Source organism: Sturnus vulgaris, chromosome 4, assembly GCF_052056855.1.
Source record: "Sturnus vulgaris isolate bStuVul1 chromosome 4, bStuVul1.hap1, whole genome shotgun sequence".
Taxonomy (NCBI): Eukaryota; Metazoa; Chordata; class Aves; order Passeriformes; family Sturnidae; genus Sturnus; species Sturnus vulgaris.
Window position 1 is genome coordinate 26,024,348 of NC_142246.1, and position 10,903 is coordinate 26,035,250.

Sequence of the window (10,903 nt, forward strand, 5' to 3'; positions counted from 1 at the left end):
AAATGATGTGTAATTATAGCACTTGAGGACATGGTTTAATGGTAAATACAATGGTGGTTCTGGGTTGATGGTTGGAATTAATGATCTTAAAGCTTTTTTCCAATCTTAAAAATTCAGTCATTCTATGATTTTATGTCCTGCCATATACAAATTACTCCAAATTCTCATCTCACTAACTGTACTCCATTAATATTTAGTAGATTAGAAGAAATGTGAAGAGGAAATAGACAGTTTCCCCAGTTTAGTCAATTTCCTGAATGGGAAGACAACACCTTTCTCACTTGCATTTCGAAAAATTGGACTATCAGTATCAGGGCAAGAGATCTCAGTCCTTTTCCAGGTCTGACAGTGCCAACATTTTTTCAGGATCCATTTTGGTAAAAAACAAGGCAAATATAAGATGGGAAAGAAGGCATTGAGAAACATACCCACGAGCACTCTGCCCTGCGCTATTGACTCCTGTCCCATTACATGACCATTTCACGAGCTTACTGAACTGCAGCTCTTTCAGTGGGCATGTTAGAAACATAATTGCCTGACTGCTGAGCTGGGTGTGCTGTTTTAGGGGTGAGTAGAGCACTAATATTGCTTTCCAAGGTGACTGTGTGTAAACTTACATGAGCTGGGTAAAAATTTAAATAAAACCCCTGGGTCATAGGAGGTTCCAGCCAGGAGAAATTTATGTTTTCTGAAATGAGGTTTCTCTGATGCAATCCCATTTAATTGGAAAGAAAGTACAAAGCCCTCTTTTTCTTCACACAGCAAGAATTGCAGAAAAGTCATGGCCTGTGTTTACAGCTCAAGTCTAGTTTCCATTAAGCACTCTAAAAGCTCTTTTTTTCCTTTTTGTCTTAGCTTTTCTCAGAGGCATATTCCTGGCCCTTGTTATGTCTGTATTGTTGGCTTTTTCCTTGCCACCATCTGTCTCTTCCTTTGATCTTTTTGTCTCTCTCTCATAGACACCCAACTGATCACAAAACAATGTCCAGTAAAACTCTTCCACCCATGTGTCTTGCAGGTGCTCTTTTTTTGGACAAGGATGTGTGCTGGTGGTTGGAAGGAAAGCTATGGTACCTCCAGCTATCTGCTCCCATAATGAACTTAACTGCTTCTTACAACTGACCATTATATAGGTAACGTGAACCCTCATTTTGAGATATTTTACCCCAAGGGTTTATGAAACTGTTGATGAGAAATGAGACTGTTTCTCAGTAGCATTAGGAAACATTGAAAGCACAGCACTTAGGGCTGTACCAGAGAGAACAAAGGTTCTTTCATCTTCTTCTGGTTACAGTCTCCGTGCTTCATGTAGTTATAAACTTGATGCTTTTTCTCAAAGCTGTTCTGACTTAGAAGTTTGAAGAAATGCACTTCATGCATTTAAGCATTACCATACTTCTTTTTCATTCATTGTAAACTTAAATGTCACTTGTCTTTATTTGCTTAACTTTGAGTTGTCTGAGAAAATAATATCTTGGTGTAATATATTATTTATCATCAGCACTACTTTTCCTAGGTGACTCCTGAAGTTTATCTAGTGAATTATGGAATCACAGAATTGCTGGTTAGAACTTCTGGAGTTCTCTGGTTCGATCTCATACTCACAGCAGGTATATTGCTGGATCTCAGGAAACTGGAATTTTTGAGCTCTGTGCTTCCAGGCACAGACACCCTGGAAAACACTGCACTGGACTTGAAACCTTGGAGAAGACTTTTAAATATAAATAATGTGTTAAAAATCATAAATGTGTAGTAGGTTAGATGTGTGTATTTTCACTGGGTGATGGGTTTTAAATTTGAGGTTTTTACAGTATAGTGGTAGCTATGGGACAAGATGGAGAATTTTGGGTGGTGTCTTTCTTCTTGTTCATCTTCTTCTCTTCCTGCTTCTTCACGGAACTTAGGTAGTTATCTTTGGATTGGTCAGTCTAAAGTCCCTCTAAGGGTCATGAGAATCTATTATTGGGTTAAAAGTATAAATAATATAAGTGTTAAACTTTTATTGGTCTGTTTATCTTTAAAAAGCCTTGAAACATGCTCAGTTTAGAGCCATTTTTCCTACTTCTAGCAAGGAGCTAGAAGTACTGCTATACTTTCTGTAAATTTTGATAAGATATAATAAACATCCAAGTCTGAACACGAGAAACCTCAATTGCCTTTCTAATAATCCTAGCTCCAAACAGACAAAACTGAGACAAAACACTAATTAGTGGTGCAAAGCCTGGCCCACTCTTACAGTATATTGCTGAAGTAGAAGCAGCTTTTAAAGCAAGCTTTAAAGACTGTCAGGTAAAGAGAATCCTTAGCTTCCCTGGGCAACCTTTTCCAGGGCTGCTCTGCCCTCCTCCTGGCAAAGCTTTTCCCAAGCTCCTGCCCAGGGCAGCAGACCCCGGGTTCCCCAGGTGTCCTCGCACAGGAGGTGTGAGGCTCTGCAAGTGGGACTGAGCAGGGGCAAGGATGATGGCTCATACAGCATGGAGGTGTCACTGAGCTTAAGGAGGTCTGTGCCCTTCATCAAAACCACTTCCATACAGAAAAAGACAGGTCATTGTCAGAGGGGACTCTCTTAAGGGAAAGAGAAGGCTCAATATGCAGATCTGGCCCACTTAATGAAGTCAATTGCCTCCCTGGGGATGGGAAGAGAAAGCTTTCTACCCTGGTATGGCCCTCAGATTACCCAGGTATGGCCCTCAGAAATTATTGATTTCTAAGGTAGGAAGTGATGAAGAGGCATGAAAAAATTGAGGGCAAAGGAGACTTGACAGCCTCAGGATGTCTAAAAGTAATGTGATTGTTGTGTATAGGTAATGTTTACAAAGTTTCTTGCTGGACTAAGCAGGGAGTAACCTGCACATGGCACTGTTTTGTTGACTTTTACAATACAGATAGGAAATGTCAGCTCATTCTAGCACTGGTCATGAGTGACGACAAGGACAGAATGAAGTCTTGTGTAAAGCTCACTACAGTAAACTACTATGCTTTTTTAAAAAACATTCTAGAGTTTTAAAAATTTTCTAAAGTAAAAAGGGCATAATATTAGATCCTTTCAAAGTTAAGATAGATAAAACTCATTCTGTTGCAGCAACAGCACAGATTACTAACCTGAAAAGAAAGTCTATATTCTCTGTTTGAAGAGCATACAGCAAAAACCAAAATTAGGACTACTTCACCTCCTCAAAATAGAAAAACCAGACTGTTAATAATTAGATTTTTCTTTGGACTAGCCTAGCATCCAATACTTTCATCACAGAAGATTTAGCAGGTTCTTTCTTTCCATTTAAGTCTGAAAGTTTCAGCAGGCTTAGTTTCTTATTAGAGACCAAAGCACTCCTGGAATTCATTTACTTATATAAGAATCTCATCTTTGATTGGAAAGAGTAAAACAAAACATAGATGTGATGAAGATTTCAAGACATCTCTTTCAAATAAGAGATTTTATCCCATCAAGAGCCAATTCTTCATGTACAAATAGAGTGAGAGTTCTCCAGTACTCTCCTGCAAGCTCAGGGCTTAGGGCTCTGCTCTGGCTTTTAGGCCAAAATCAGGGTGTTTCAGGGCACAACTGGTTTTATGACTTTCCTGGTTTAGAAAATTTCACTTCTTCTGAAGTCTACACTTTTTAAAATGAACATTGTCAAATTGGAAGTTTCTTGGAAGAAAAATGCAAGAATGATTCAGTCTGTAAAGTTTTCCTTATGCTGAGGGATTGAAGAAAAAGTTAACGGATTTCTATCTTGGTCTCAAAATACTTATGTAAGAAAATTACTTTTTTCTGGGAATAGATAACAAGTTATACAACAGCAGAAGGAGATTTCAGCTGTGGAATCCAATCCTAGTGAAGATTATGCTGGGAAAATGGTGCATGTTTTTAATAGCAACATTCATATGCTGAATCCTTATTACGGGTGTCTTAGACATCAAGAATTAATGTCTTTTCAACCATTTCACATTAGCAGCCGTGGATGGGGCCAGGTGTAGTAATGACTGGTAGAGACTTTAGCCAGAAAATCAAACTAATAAGGTAGTTGCTGACAGCTTTTGCAGACTGACTTTCCTGCTGCTGCCTTGTCTTGTCCTTCCTCTTACTTCCTTACCACCTATTTCCTCTCCTTCCAGCTCCAGTTACTGCCTTTTGCATTGCTTATTTGGCAGCACCATCCTTCACTTCTGTTCTGGCTTTGCCTCCTCATCTCCCACACTCTCAGTATTCCCATGACTGCTTTTGAGTATCCCCACTGGCTTCTATTAGTTTGTGTGCTTCTCTGTATTGCTCCTTGAGTTGCAGTGTGAGGTGTCCCACCAGGCAGGCACATGCATCACTGGCAGGAACAGGCAGCTCAGAGTATCTCAAACAAGCTCTTCCCTGTCCGTCTGAAGGCACAGAACAGTCCTCATGGCAGGATTTAAACTACTTCATCACTTCCTGTAGCTCTTTCCTACCATCAGTTTCAGACTGCATCTGAACAGTGTGCAGAAAAAAAGCCAGCAAACCTCTTACTTGGTTCTGAGTTAGATGTGAACAGTTTATGGGCACGTGTGGATTTGATGGATAGATAGGAACAGTATCTGTGGCTGAAGATCAATGGAGGTGGTTTAAGGTTTTGGCTTTATTTTCCAGCTGTCCATGGCCATTTAGAAAATGCCACAAAATTACCTTTCTGAAATCTCTTTGTGGAAAACAGGAGGGGTATACAGGCACAGAAACATAGAATGTTCTGCCATATCTAGTGCAAAGCAAGGCTTTCTTCCACTTTTATTTTAAGAAATGAAACACTGAAAACAAATGGATACAGGAGAAGAAATAGTACCCTCTGTGAGATTTCATCTTTGATAAACCACATTACAGAATCCCAGTCTTTCACTATATAGTGGTGAAGAAACCACTGAGACCTGATACACCTTCAACATTTTCACTGCTTTTTTAGACAAAAAAACCCATCAAGAATTAAGGCCTTAACAATACAGATACGTGACTGAAAAATGTTTGTTATTAACATGAGAGTGCTTTTGGCAAGCCTGTTTTTAATATGCCTGCTCTGGTGTTTTGCTGGCTCTTTGCTGCTGTAAACAAATTTGAAAGGGGAGGAAGATTTAGAAGCTAACTAACGAGCATGAACACTACAGAAAGGGAATGAATACGAATGGCTATTGACCCTGCTCTCCCTTATTAGACAGCAATTAATTCCTATCTGATCCCCTTGGTGGAACTAGGCAGTCAATATTTGGGGGACCATGTTTCCAAATAACACCCACAGGGCAAATGTTTTCCAGCCATCCTTGAACCTTGTCTGGCTTCCTCCCTCTTGGATTTCTCTGCTGTGGTCTTAGGATTAGCCTTCCTCTTAAATTGCTCATCTGGGTGACACTGAAGGATGTTGGCATTTTTGTAGGCTCTGTGCAATTTTGAGATAAATTGGAAGGCTATGTCTTGGAGCCAAAACTGTATGAAGTGGATTTTCACCTCCAGAACAGCATTGCAGCTGATTTCCATGATAAAATGTAGTGCAATCACAACGTTGTGTATGCTTTGTCTGGAGTTGATTCTCCAGCTGTTGAAACAGTATCTTTTTTCATTAAATTAAACCAAACCATAGCCAGCATCAACATCAAGCTCCAAAAATGTAGTGCTTAAGTCTTTTAGGCCAGGTGCTGATCTCTGAAACACTGGTGTGAGTCTAGAGGAATTACAGTTTTATATTAATATATGTGAGATCAACAAGCTTATTTTGGGCCAGTGATCTGCTTTCACAGGTGTGCCTTATTTTAAGATGCCATCAAAGTAAATTTTCCCCATCATTCCAAAGCTGTTGAAGATTAAAGATAAGCTTTACTGGTAAACAAAGAAACAAAGAAAAAGATGTGGAACAAAGGTTTGCTTTCTGTCTCAGTTAAATGGTAGCTAAGGAAAAAAACATTTCTGGAATGCTTCCTTTTTATCAATCATAGCAAAATCAAAATAAGCTGGCAGAGTACAACTAAAAATGCTGTTTCTTATACAGAAAAACATTCACAAAAGTTTAATGATAAAAACTTAAAGAACTGTGTTAAGTTCATTCTTTTTTCTTTTTTTTTTTTTTGTCCCCATCATATGTAAATCTTCAGATTTTATTAAAGGCAACTGATGTAATATTTGTTCCACAGCACTCCCTGTTAGCTTAGCTTAGCTTTGCTATGAGAAGTCCTTGGGGGAGTTAGTGAGAAGCTGTTGTTCTGGTGTTTTGTTTTTACTTTTTTTTTGTCACAGACACTCAACAACTGAGGTGAGAGAAATTGAATTAAAGTCAAAAAGTGTATATGAGCATGGGAGGAGTGGAAGGCTCTGTTTTGCACTGCTATACCTCAAAAATAGCTGAAGGGCATTTTCCAACAATTTCCACATTACCATGTGCGGTTCTTCCCTGAACTGGAACCAAACATATAAAGGATCATACCCCAAAGGAGAATTTGGGGGGGGGGGGGGGTGAGGCATTTAAATAAGAAGAACAGTGATAATGGAAATCTGCCCATAAACAGAACTGTTGCATCCTATGTTGAAGGACATATTGCCTTAAGAAGTCCTTTTTCAGTATACAATAGCATTTAAAGTGAAGTAGCCAGCACTGTGCCTGCCTCATGTCTTCTGTGTTTGCACCAAGCCCAAAGTTCCCACAAGCGTGGGCTTGGCACATTTGGAGCTGCACCAACCCAGTTGTGATTCCCAGGCATGTGCTGGCTGCTGGAAACATCCTGGGGAGGCATGTCTGAAGCATGATACAGCACCATGAAAAATGTGTTTTACAGCCTTGGCTTCCATTCACCACTCAAGCTGTAGATTGCTGGCCAAGAGTTTGACCCCCTCCTTGCTCTCCAAAATCATGCTCAGGCTCAACACTGATGCTCCCAGTGATCATCACCTTTTGCAACAGACATTTCAAGCTTTATTGCCAGTTTACCAAAGCTTGAAGAAAAGAGCGTAAGTCCCATGCACAAATTTTCTTAGCTGAGTACTGGGCTAAGGAATGTATATTCATATGTCCACAGCCTGAAAATAAATTGATCCACTTCAGTTGGAGAGGCTAGGGAAAAAACAAACTACTTTTCTATGTTCCTTATAGAAAAAAATTCCCCATTTTCCTACTAGATTTTCATCAATACAGTGATATAACATGATTATGTATTTATGCATCAGCTTTTCCATTTTCTGTCATTTCAATAAAAACAAGCAAACAATGGAATTACTGTAGCTGTTAGTATTTGTAATTTAGTAACTCTTGCAGACAAGTTCCAGCATGTTGCAAGACAGCTTCATGTTTTGCCTTGATGATTTCTTTTACTTCTTAAATGGTGTGAATTTTATCTGTTTCATAACATGAGAAAATGAGAAACTCATGCCCTCCTCATTTCTTTCCACCCCAAAATATTTTCCTACCTTTTAATTTAGCAACATGATATGAAATACATTAGTCTTGAATCCCACCGCACAGTCTCATTGCTTTTAGCATGAATTATACATTGCAGGTTTATATGTATAAATAGCAATATTAAAACCAAATTGCTTTCTGAGCCAAAACCCTTTAAGCAACAGAATGAATGTGATGGTCATAAAATAGTCCAGAATAACATGATATTAGAAATTCAAGCTGAAATGCCCTTCCATGTGCTTTAAAAAATTTACTTGTTAAAATAAATTACTCCCTATGTCATCTTTATTCTGTTTTATTACCTTTCTAGTAATGCTGTAAATAGATACCTTGGCTAACCTCATTCTTGTTTCACAGAGGTGCACATGCCAAGAAGACCTGGCTGACAGTAAATTCTGCACAGCAACTTACCCTCGTTGATGGGAAAGATGGCTGGCTAGAGATCTCGATGATTCATGTGCAAATGTCAATGGCTCTGTTTGCAATATTCTTTCGTTGCATTTTTTCGTATAGAGTCTCTCTTGCCTGGGATAAACAAGCACAACAGCACACTCCAGAAGCAATAGGAAACCCAGACTGAAGAATGAGTCTGCCCATAAAACAAACACTAAGGGAAATTAACATGTCAAGGTAGTATTTTTAATTCAAATATTTTTTATGTATTTGTATTGTAGCGTTGTAGGCCAGGGCTACTTTGTGCTAACTATTATCAGGCTTTAAAAAGTGCCTAAGCTTCAAAGGTGGGCCTATCTGTATCTACATTTACATTTACTGGTTTTATTTTGCTCATTCGACTTCAGAATATCAAAACTTTAGAGGAAATCTCATCCACCTCCTTTCCTTTCAGACCTGAAATACCAAGAACCCCAATTCAAATCTTCTCCTGTATATTTATTGCTTACTAAATGAAATACAGGAAAGGATTATAACTCAGGCTGCAAAATTCTGCCTTCAAAAGTGAGGAAATACCATATTAAATATGTAACAGCAATTCAATTCTCATAAGTATTATCAACATTATGATATAAGGTGTAATTTTTCCTTTCACCTGACAACCTTCATTGCCTCATTCACTGCTGGCAAAAGGACCAATAAGCCATGGCTCAATATTGCCTTTGATTAGGTGGCTGAGTATGTGTCATATGTCTCTTTCATTCCATGCTAGTCAATGTCCTGGGTGAAAACTGGATGCTTTTCTCAGTTTTCTGAGGTGCTTCTTGGACATTTCAAAGTTGTTTTTGTTTTATTTTGTTTTCAGAAAAACCCTTTTTACATTACAGGCAAAAATTGATATGTGGGCTGGAACACTGCTCTTGCCAGAAATAGAAATAGTGGTTGCTTTCATTAGAGAAATAGAGATATTGGGGACTCTGGAGTAGCATTCCAGGATCTGAAGGCACGTATTCTTCTTTCTCTTCCATGAAGCTTCTTCACCAGTCTTTTTGAATTTCAGTTTTAACCCACCTTCCTTTCTTTGTTTCCACTATCTGCCTTCATCAGGTGTTTCATGAGGGTACAAACACCTTTGATTGTGATGTTTTCTTCTCTGAGCTAACAGTCTAGGTGACAAATCATACTCCTCACCATTCACTTTCTCTCTCCCATTGTCATAGCTGTAATTGACATCTGCAGGAAAAAAATGTGAGTGGGATTTTGGAAGGAAGGCTTCAGTGCCTTGAGGGCTGCTCCCAATGTTCTGTAGTGCCTTTAAAACCAAGGTGTGGGGAAGAAAGAGTCATTTATAGGCATCCAATTAACACTCCAGGACAGGAGTGGCCTTCTTACAGGTATTCTTTCCTCCTTGTAAAACTCCCACTTTTTCTGAAGAATGCCTGAGAACAAACTGTCAAGGAACAAGCTGTCAACACTCTTCAGTGTTGTAAAATAAATATTTCCTTGCCCTAAACCACTTTACAGTATTATATCAGAGTCTAGTCCAAGTTTTGAGAAAAAAAAAAAGGAGTTTTCTAGATTATTGCATAAGAGTTAGGGACATCATCTGTGTTTGAGTGTGTGGTGATCTGCAGGCACTGCTGTAAGATACTTACTTGCCAATGCCATTTTCACAGTTAGAAACACCAAGGAGGAAGGATATATAATAGAGGAACAGCAGCGGGAAGTCTGCCAGGGAGACTGTCCACCTGGGCATGCTATAGCTCTAGTTGCAGTCCACCACTAACATTTTTTTTTCTAGAAAAGCCTTGACACAATCAAGCTACAGATGAAAATAATGTTGCATTTAGAGCTGCAATTGCACCAAGATCTTCAGTCCTACCAGTATCTTCTGCAGGACGGGCTGGCTCAACAATGCTTTGTAATCCATGTAACAGAGCAGGTATCAAAATGAGCATTTAAAGGAGCACAAATCTTCTTGTGGAGTCACCCAGATCTTCATGCAAGTCCTTGTTAAAGAAGTGTGAGGAACGAGTGGCACCTGAAGCAAACGTGGGGGAATGAACCAACGGCGTGCTGTGGTTATGGTTGCTCTGAGGTCTCTTCTGCATCTCAGCATCTGCTGGGTGCCCCTTGGTGATGTGACTCTAAGCAACGTCATGGGCTGGCCAGGGGAGCAAGAGAGCTCACAGGTATTCAAACAGATAGACTCTCAATACATTCACACATTAGGAAAAGTGTTTGAGAAATATCACTGAAGTCTCCACTCTAACTAGAGGTTTGTTACTGCAGAAAGAGTGCATTCTTAGAAAAAGGTGGCTGACCTAAGAGACTCAGCACACTGAATTAATGTAATAGTCAGATTGTCTGTAATAGAATTACTTTTGCTAAAGATAAAAATGTTGTGAACTGAACTTCTTGGATTCACTTATATGTTAAGCTAAAAAAACATTTGAAACCATTGCAATTGTGAGGCAGGTTTTTATATGAGAAGCCAGGACCCTACAGGTCCCTCGGCTGCTGTGCATTCTCCCTTTCCAGATCACTGCACAGGACCAACATCACCCTGTCCCACACCAACAAAGCATGAGTAGATTCCCACACAGGAGAAACTTCAGAGTTGTTTCCCAGCGATCCCGATTACAGACTCTGTGGTTGCCTTGCCCTGCCTGCGCGGCCGCACTTCAGCTGCGGGGCTTTCCCCCGCGGCAGATTTTGGTGCTCGGCAGTCACCAACCAGCCCTGCAGTGGCTCCGCAGCCCTCTCCGAGCCGCCTCGGCGTGTGACAGCAGAGGGCAGCAAGCGGCAGAGAAGCTGGTTTCATAAACTGGCTCAAATTCCTTCCTCTGGTATTTGCTCTTCGAAGGCAGCGCCTGCAAAGGCTGCCGGCGGCTCCTCGGCAGGGGCTCGGGGCTCGGGGCTCGGGGCAGTCCCGGGGCAGTCCCGGGGCAGTCCCGGGGCAGGGCCGTGCGCTGCTCCACGGGGCCAGGGACGTGCACGCCACACCAAGTGGGTTAGAATGGGAATCGTGCTGGTTTTGGAGACTTTGCCCAGTTACAAGAGTGCCATATGGCGTTTTATCATGCTCGTGTTGAAAAGCTATAAAAATC

At 40.3% G+C, this 10,903-nt stretch overlaps 1 long non-coding RNA gene across 1 annotated transcript; it reads left to right on the forward strand.

The window, feature by feature from the left end:
* The first annotated feature begins 1,016 nt into the window (after positions 1 to 1,016).
* LOC148223916 (uncharacterized) lies at positions 1,017 to 10,514 on the forward strand. The gene is made up of 3 exons (XR_015803549.1): positions 1,017 to 1,133; positions 7,914 to 8,030; positions 9,595 to 10,514. It is a non-coding gene; the product is annotated as an uncharacterized LOC148223916 (long non-coding RNA).
* Positions 10,515 to 10,903: the final 389 nt, after the last annotated feature.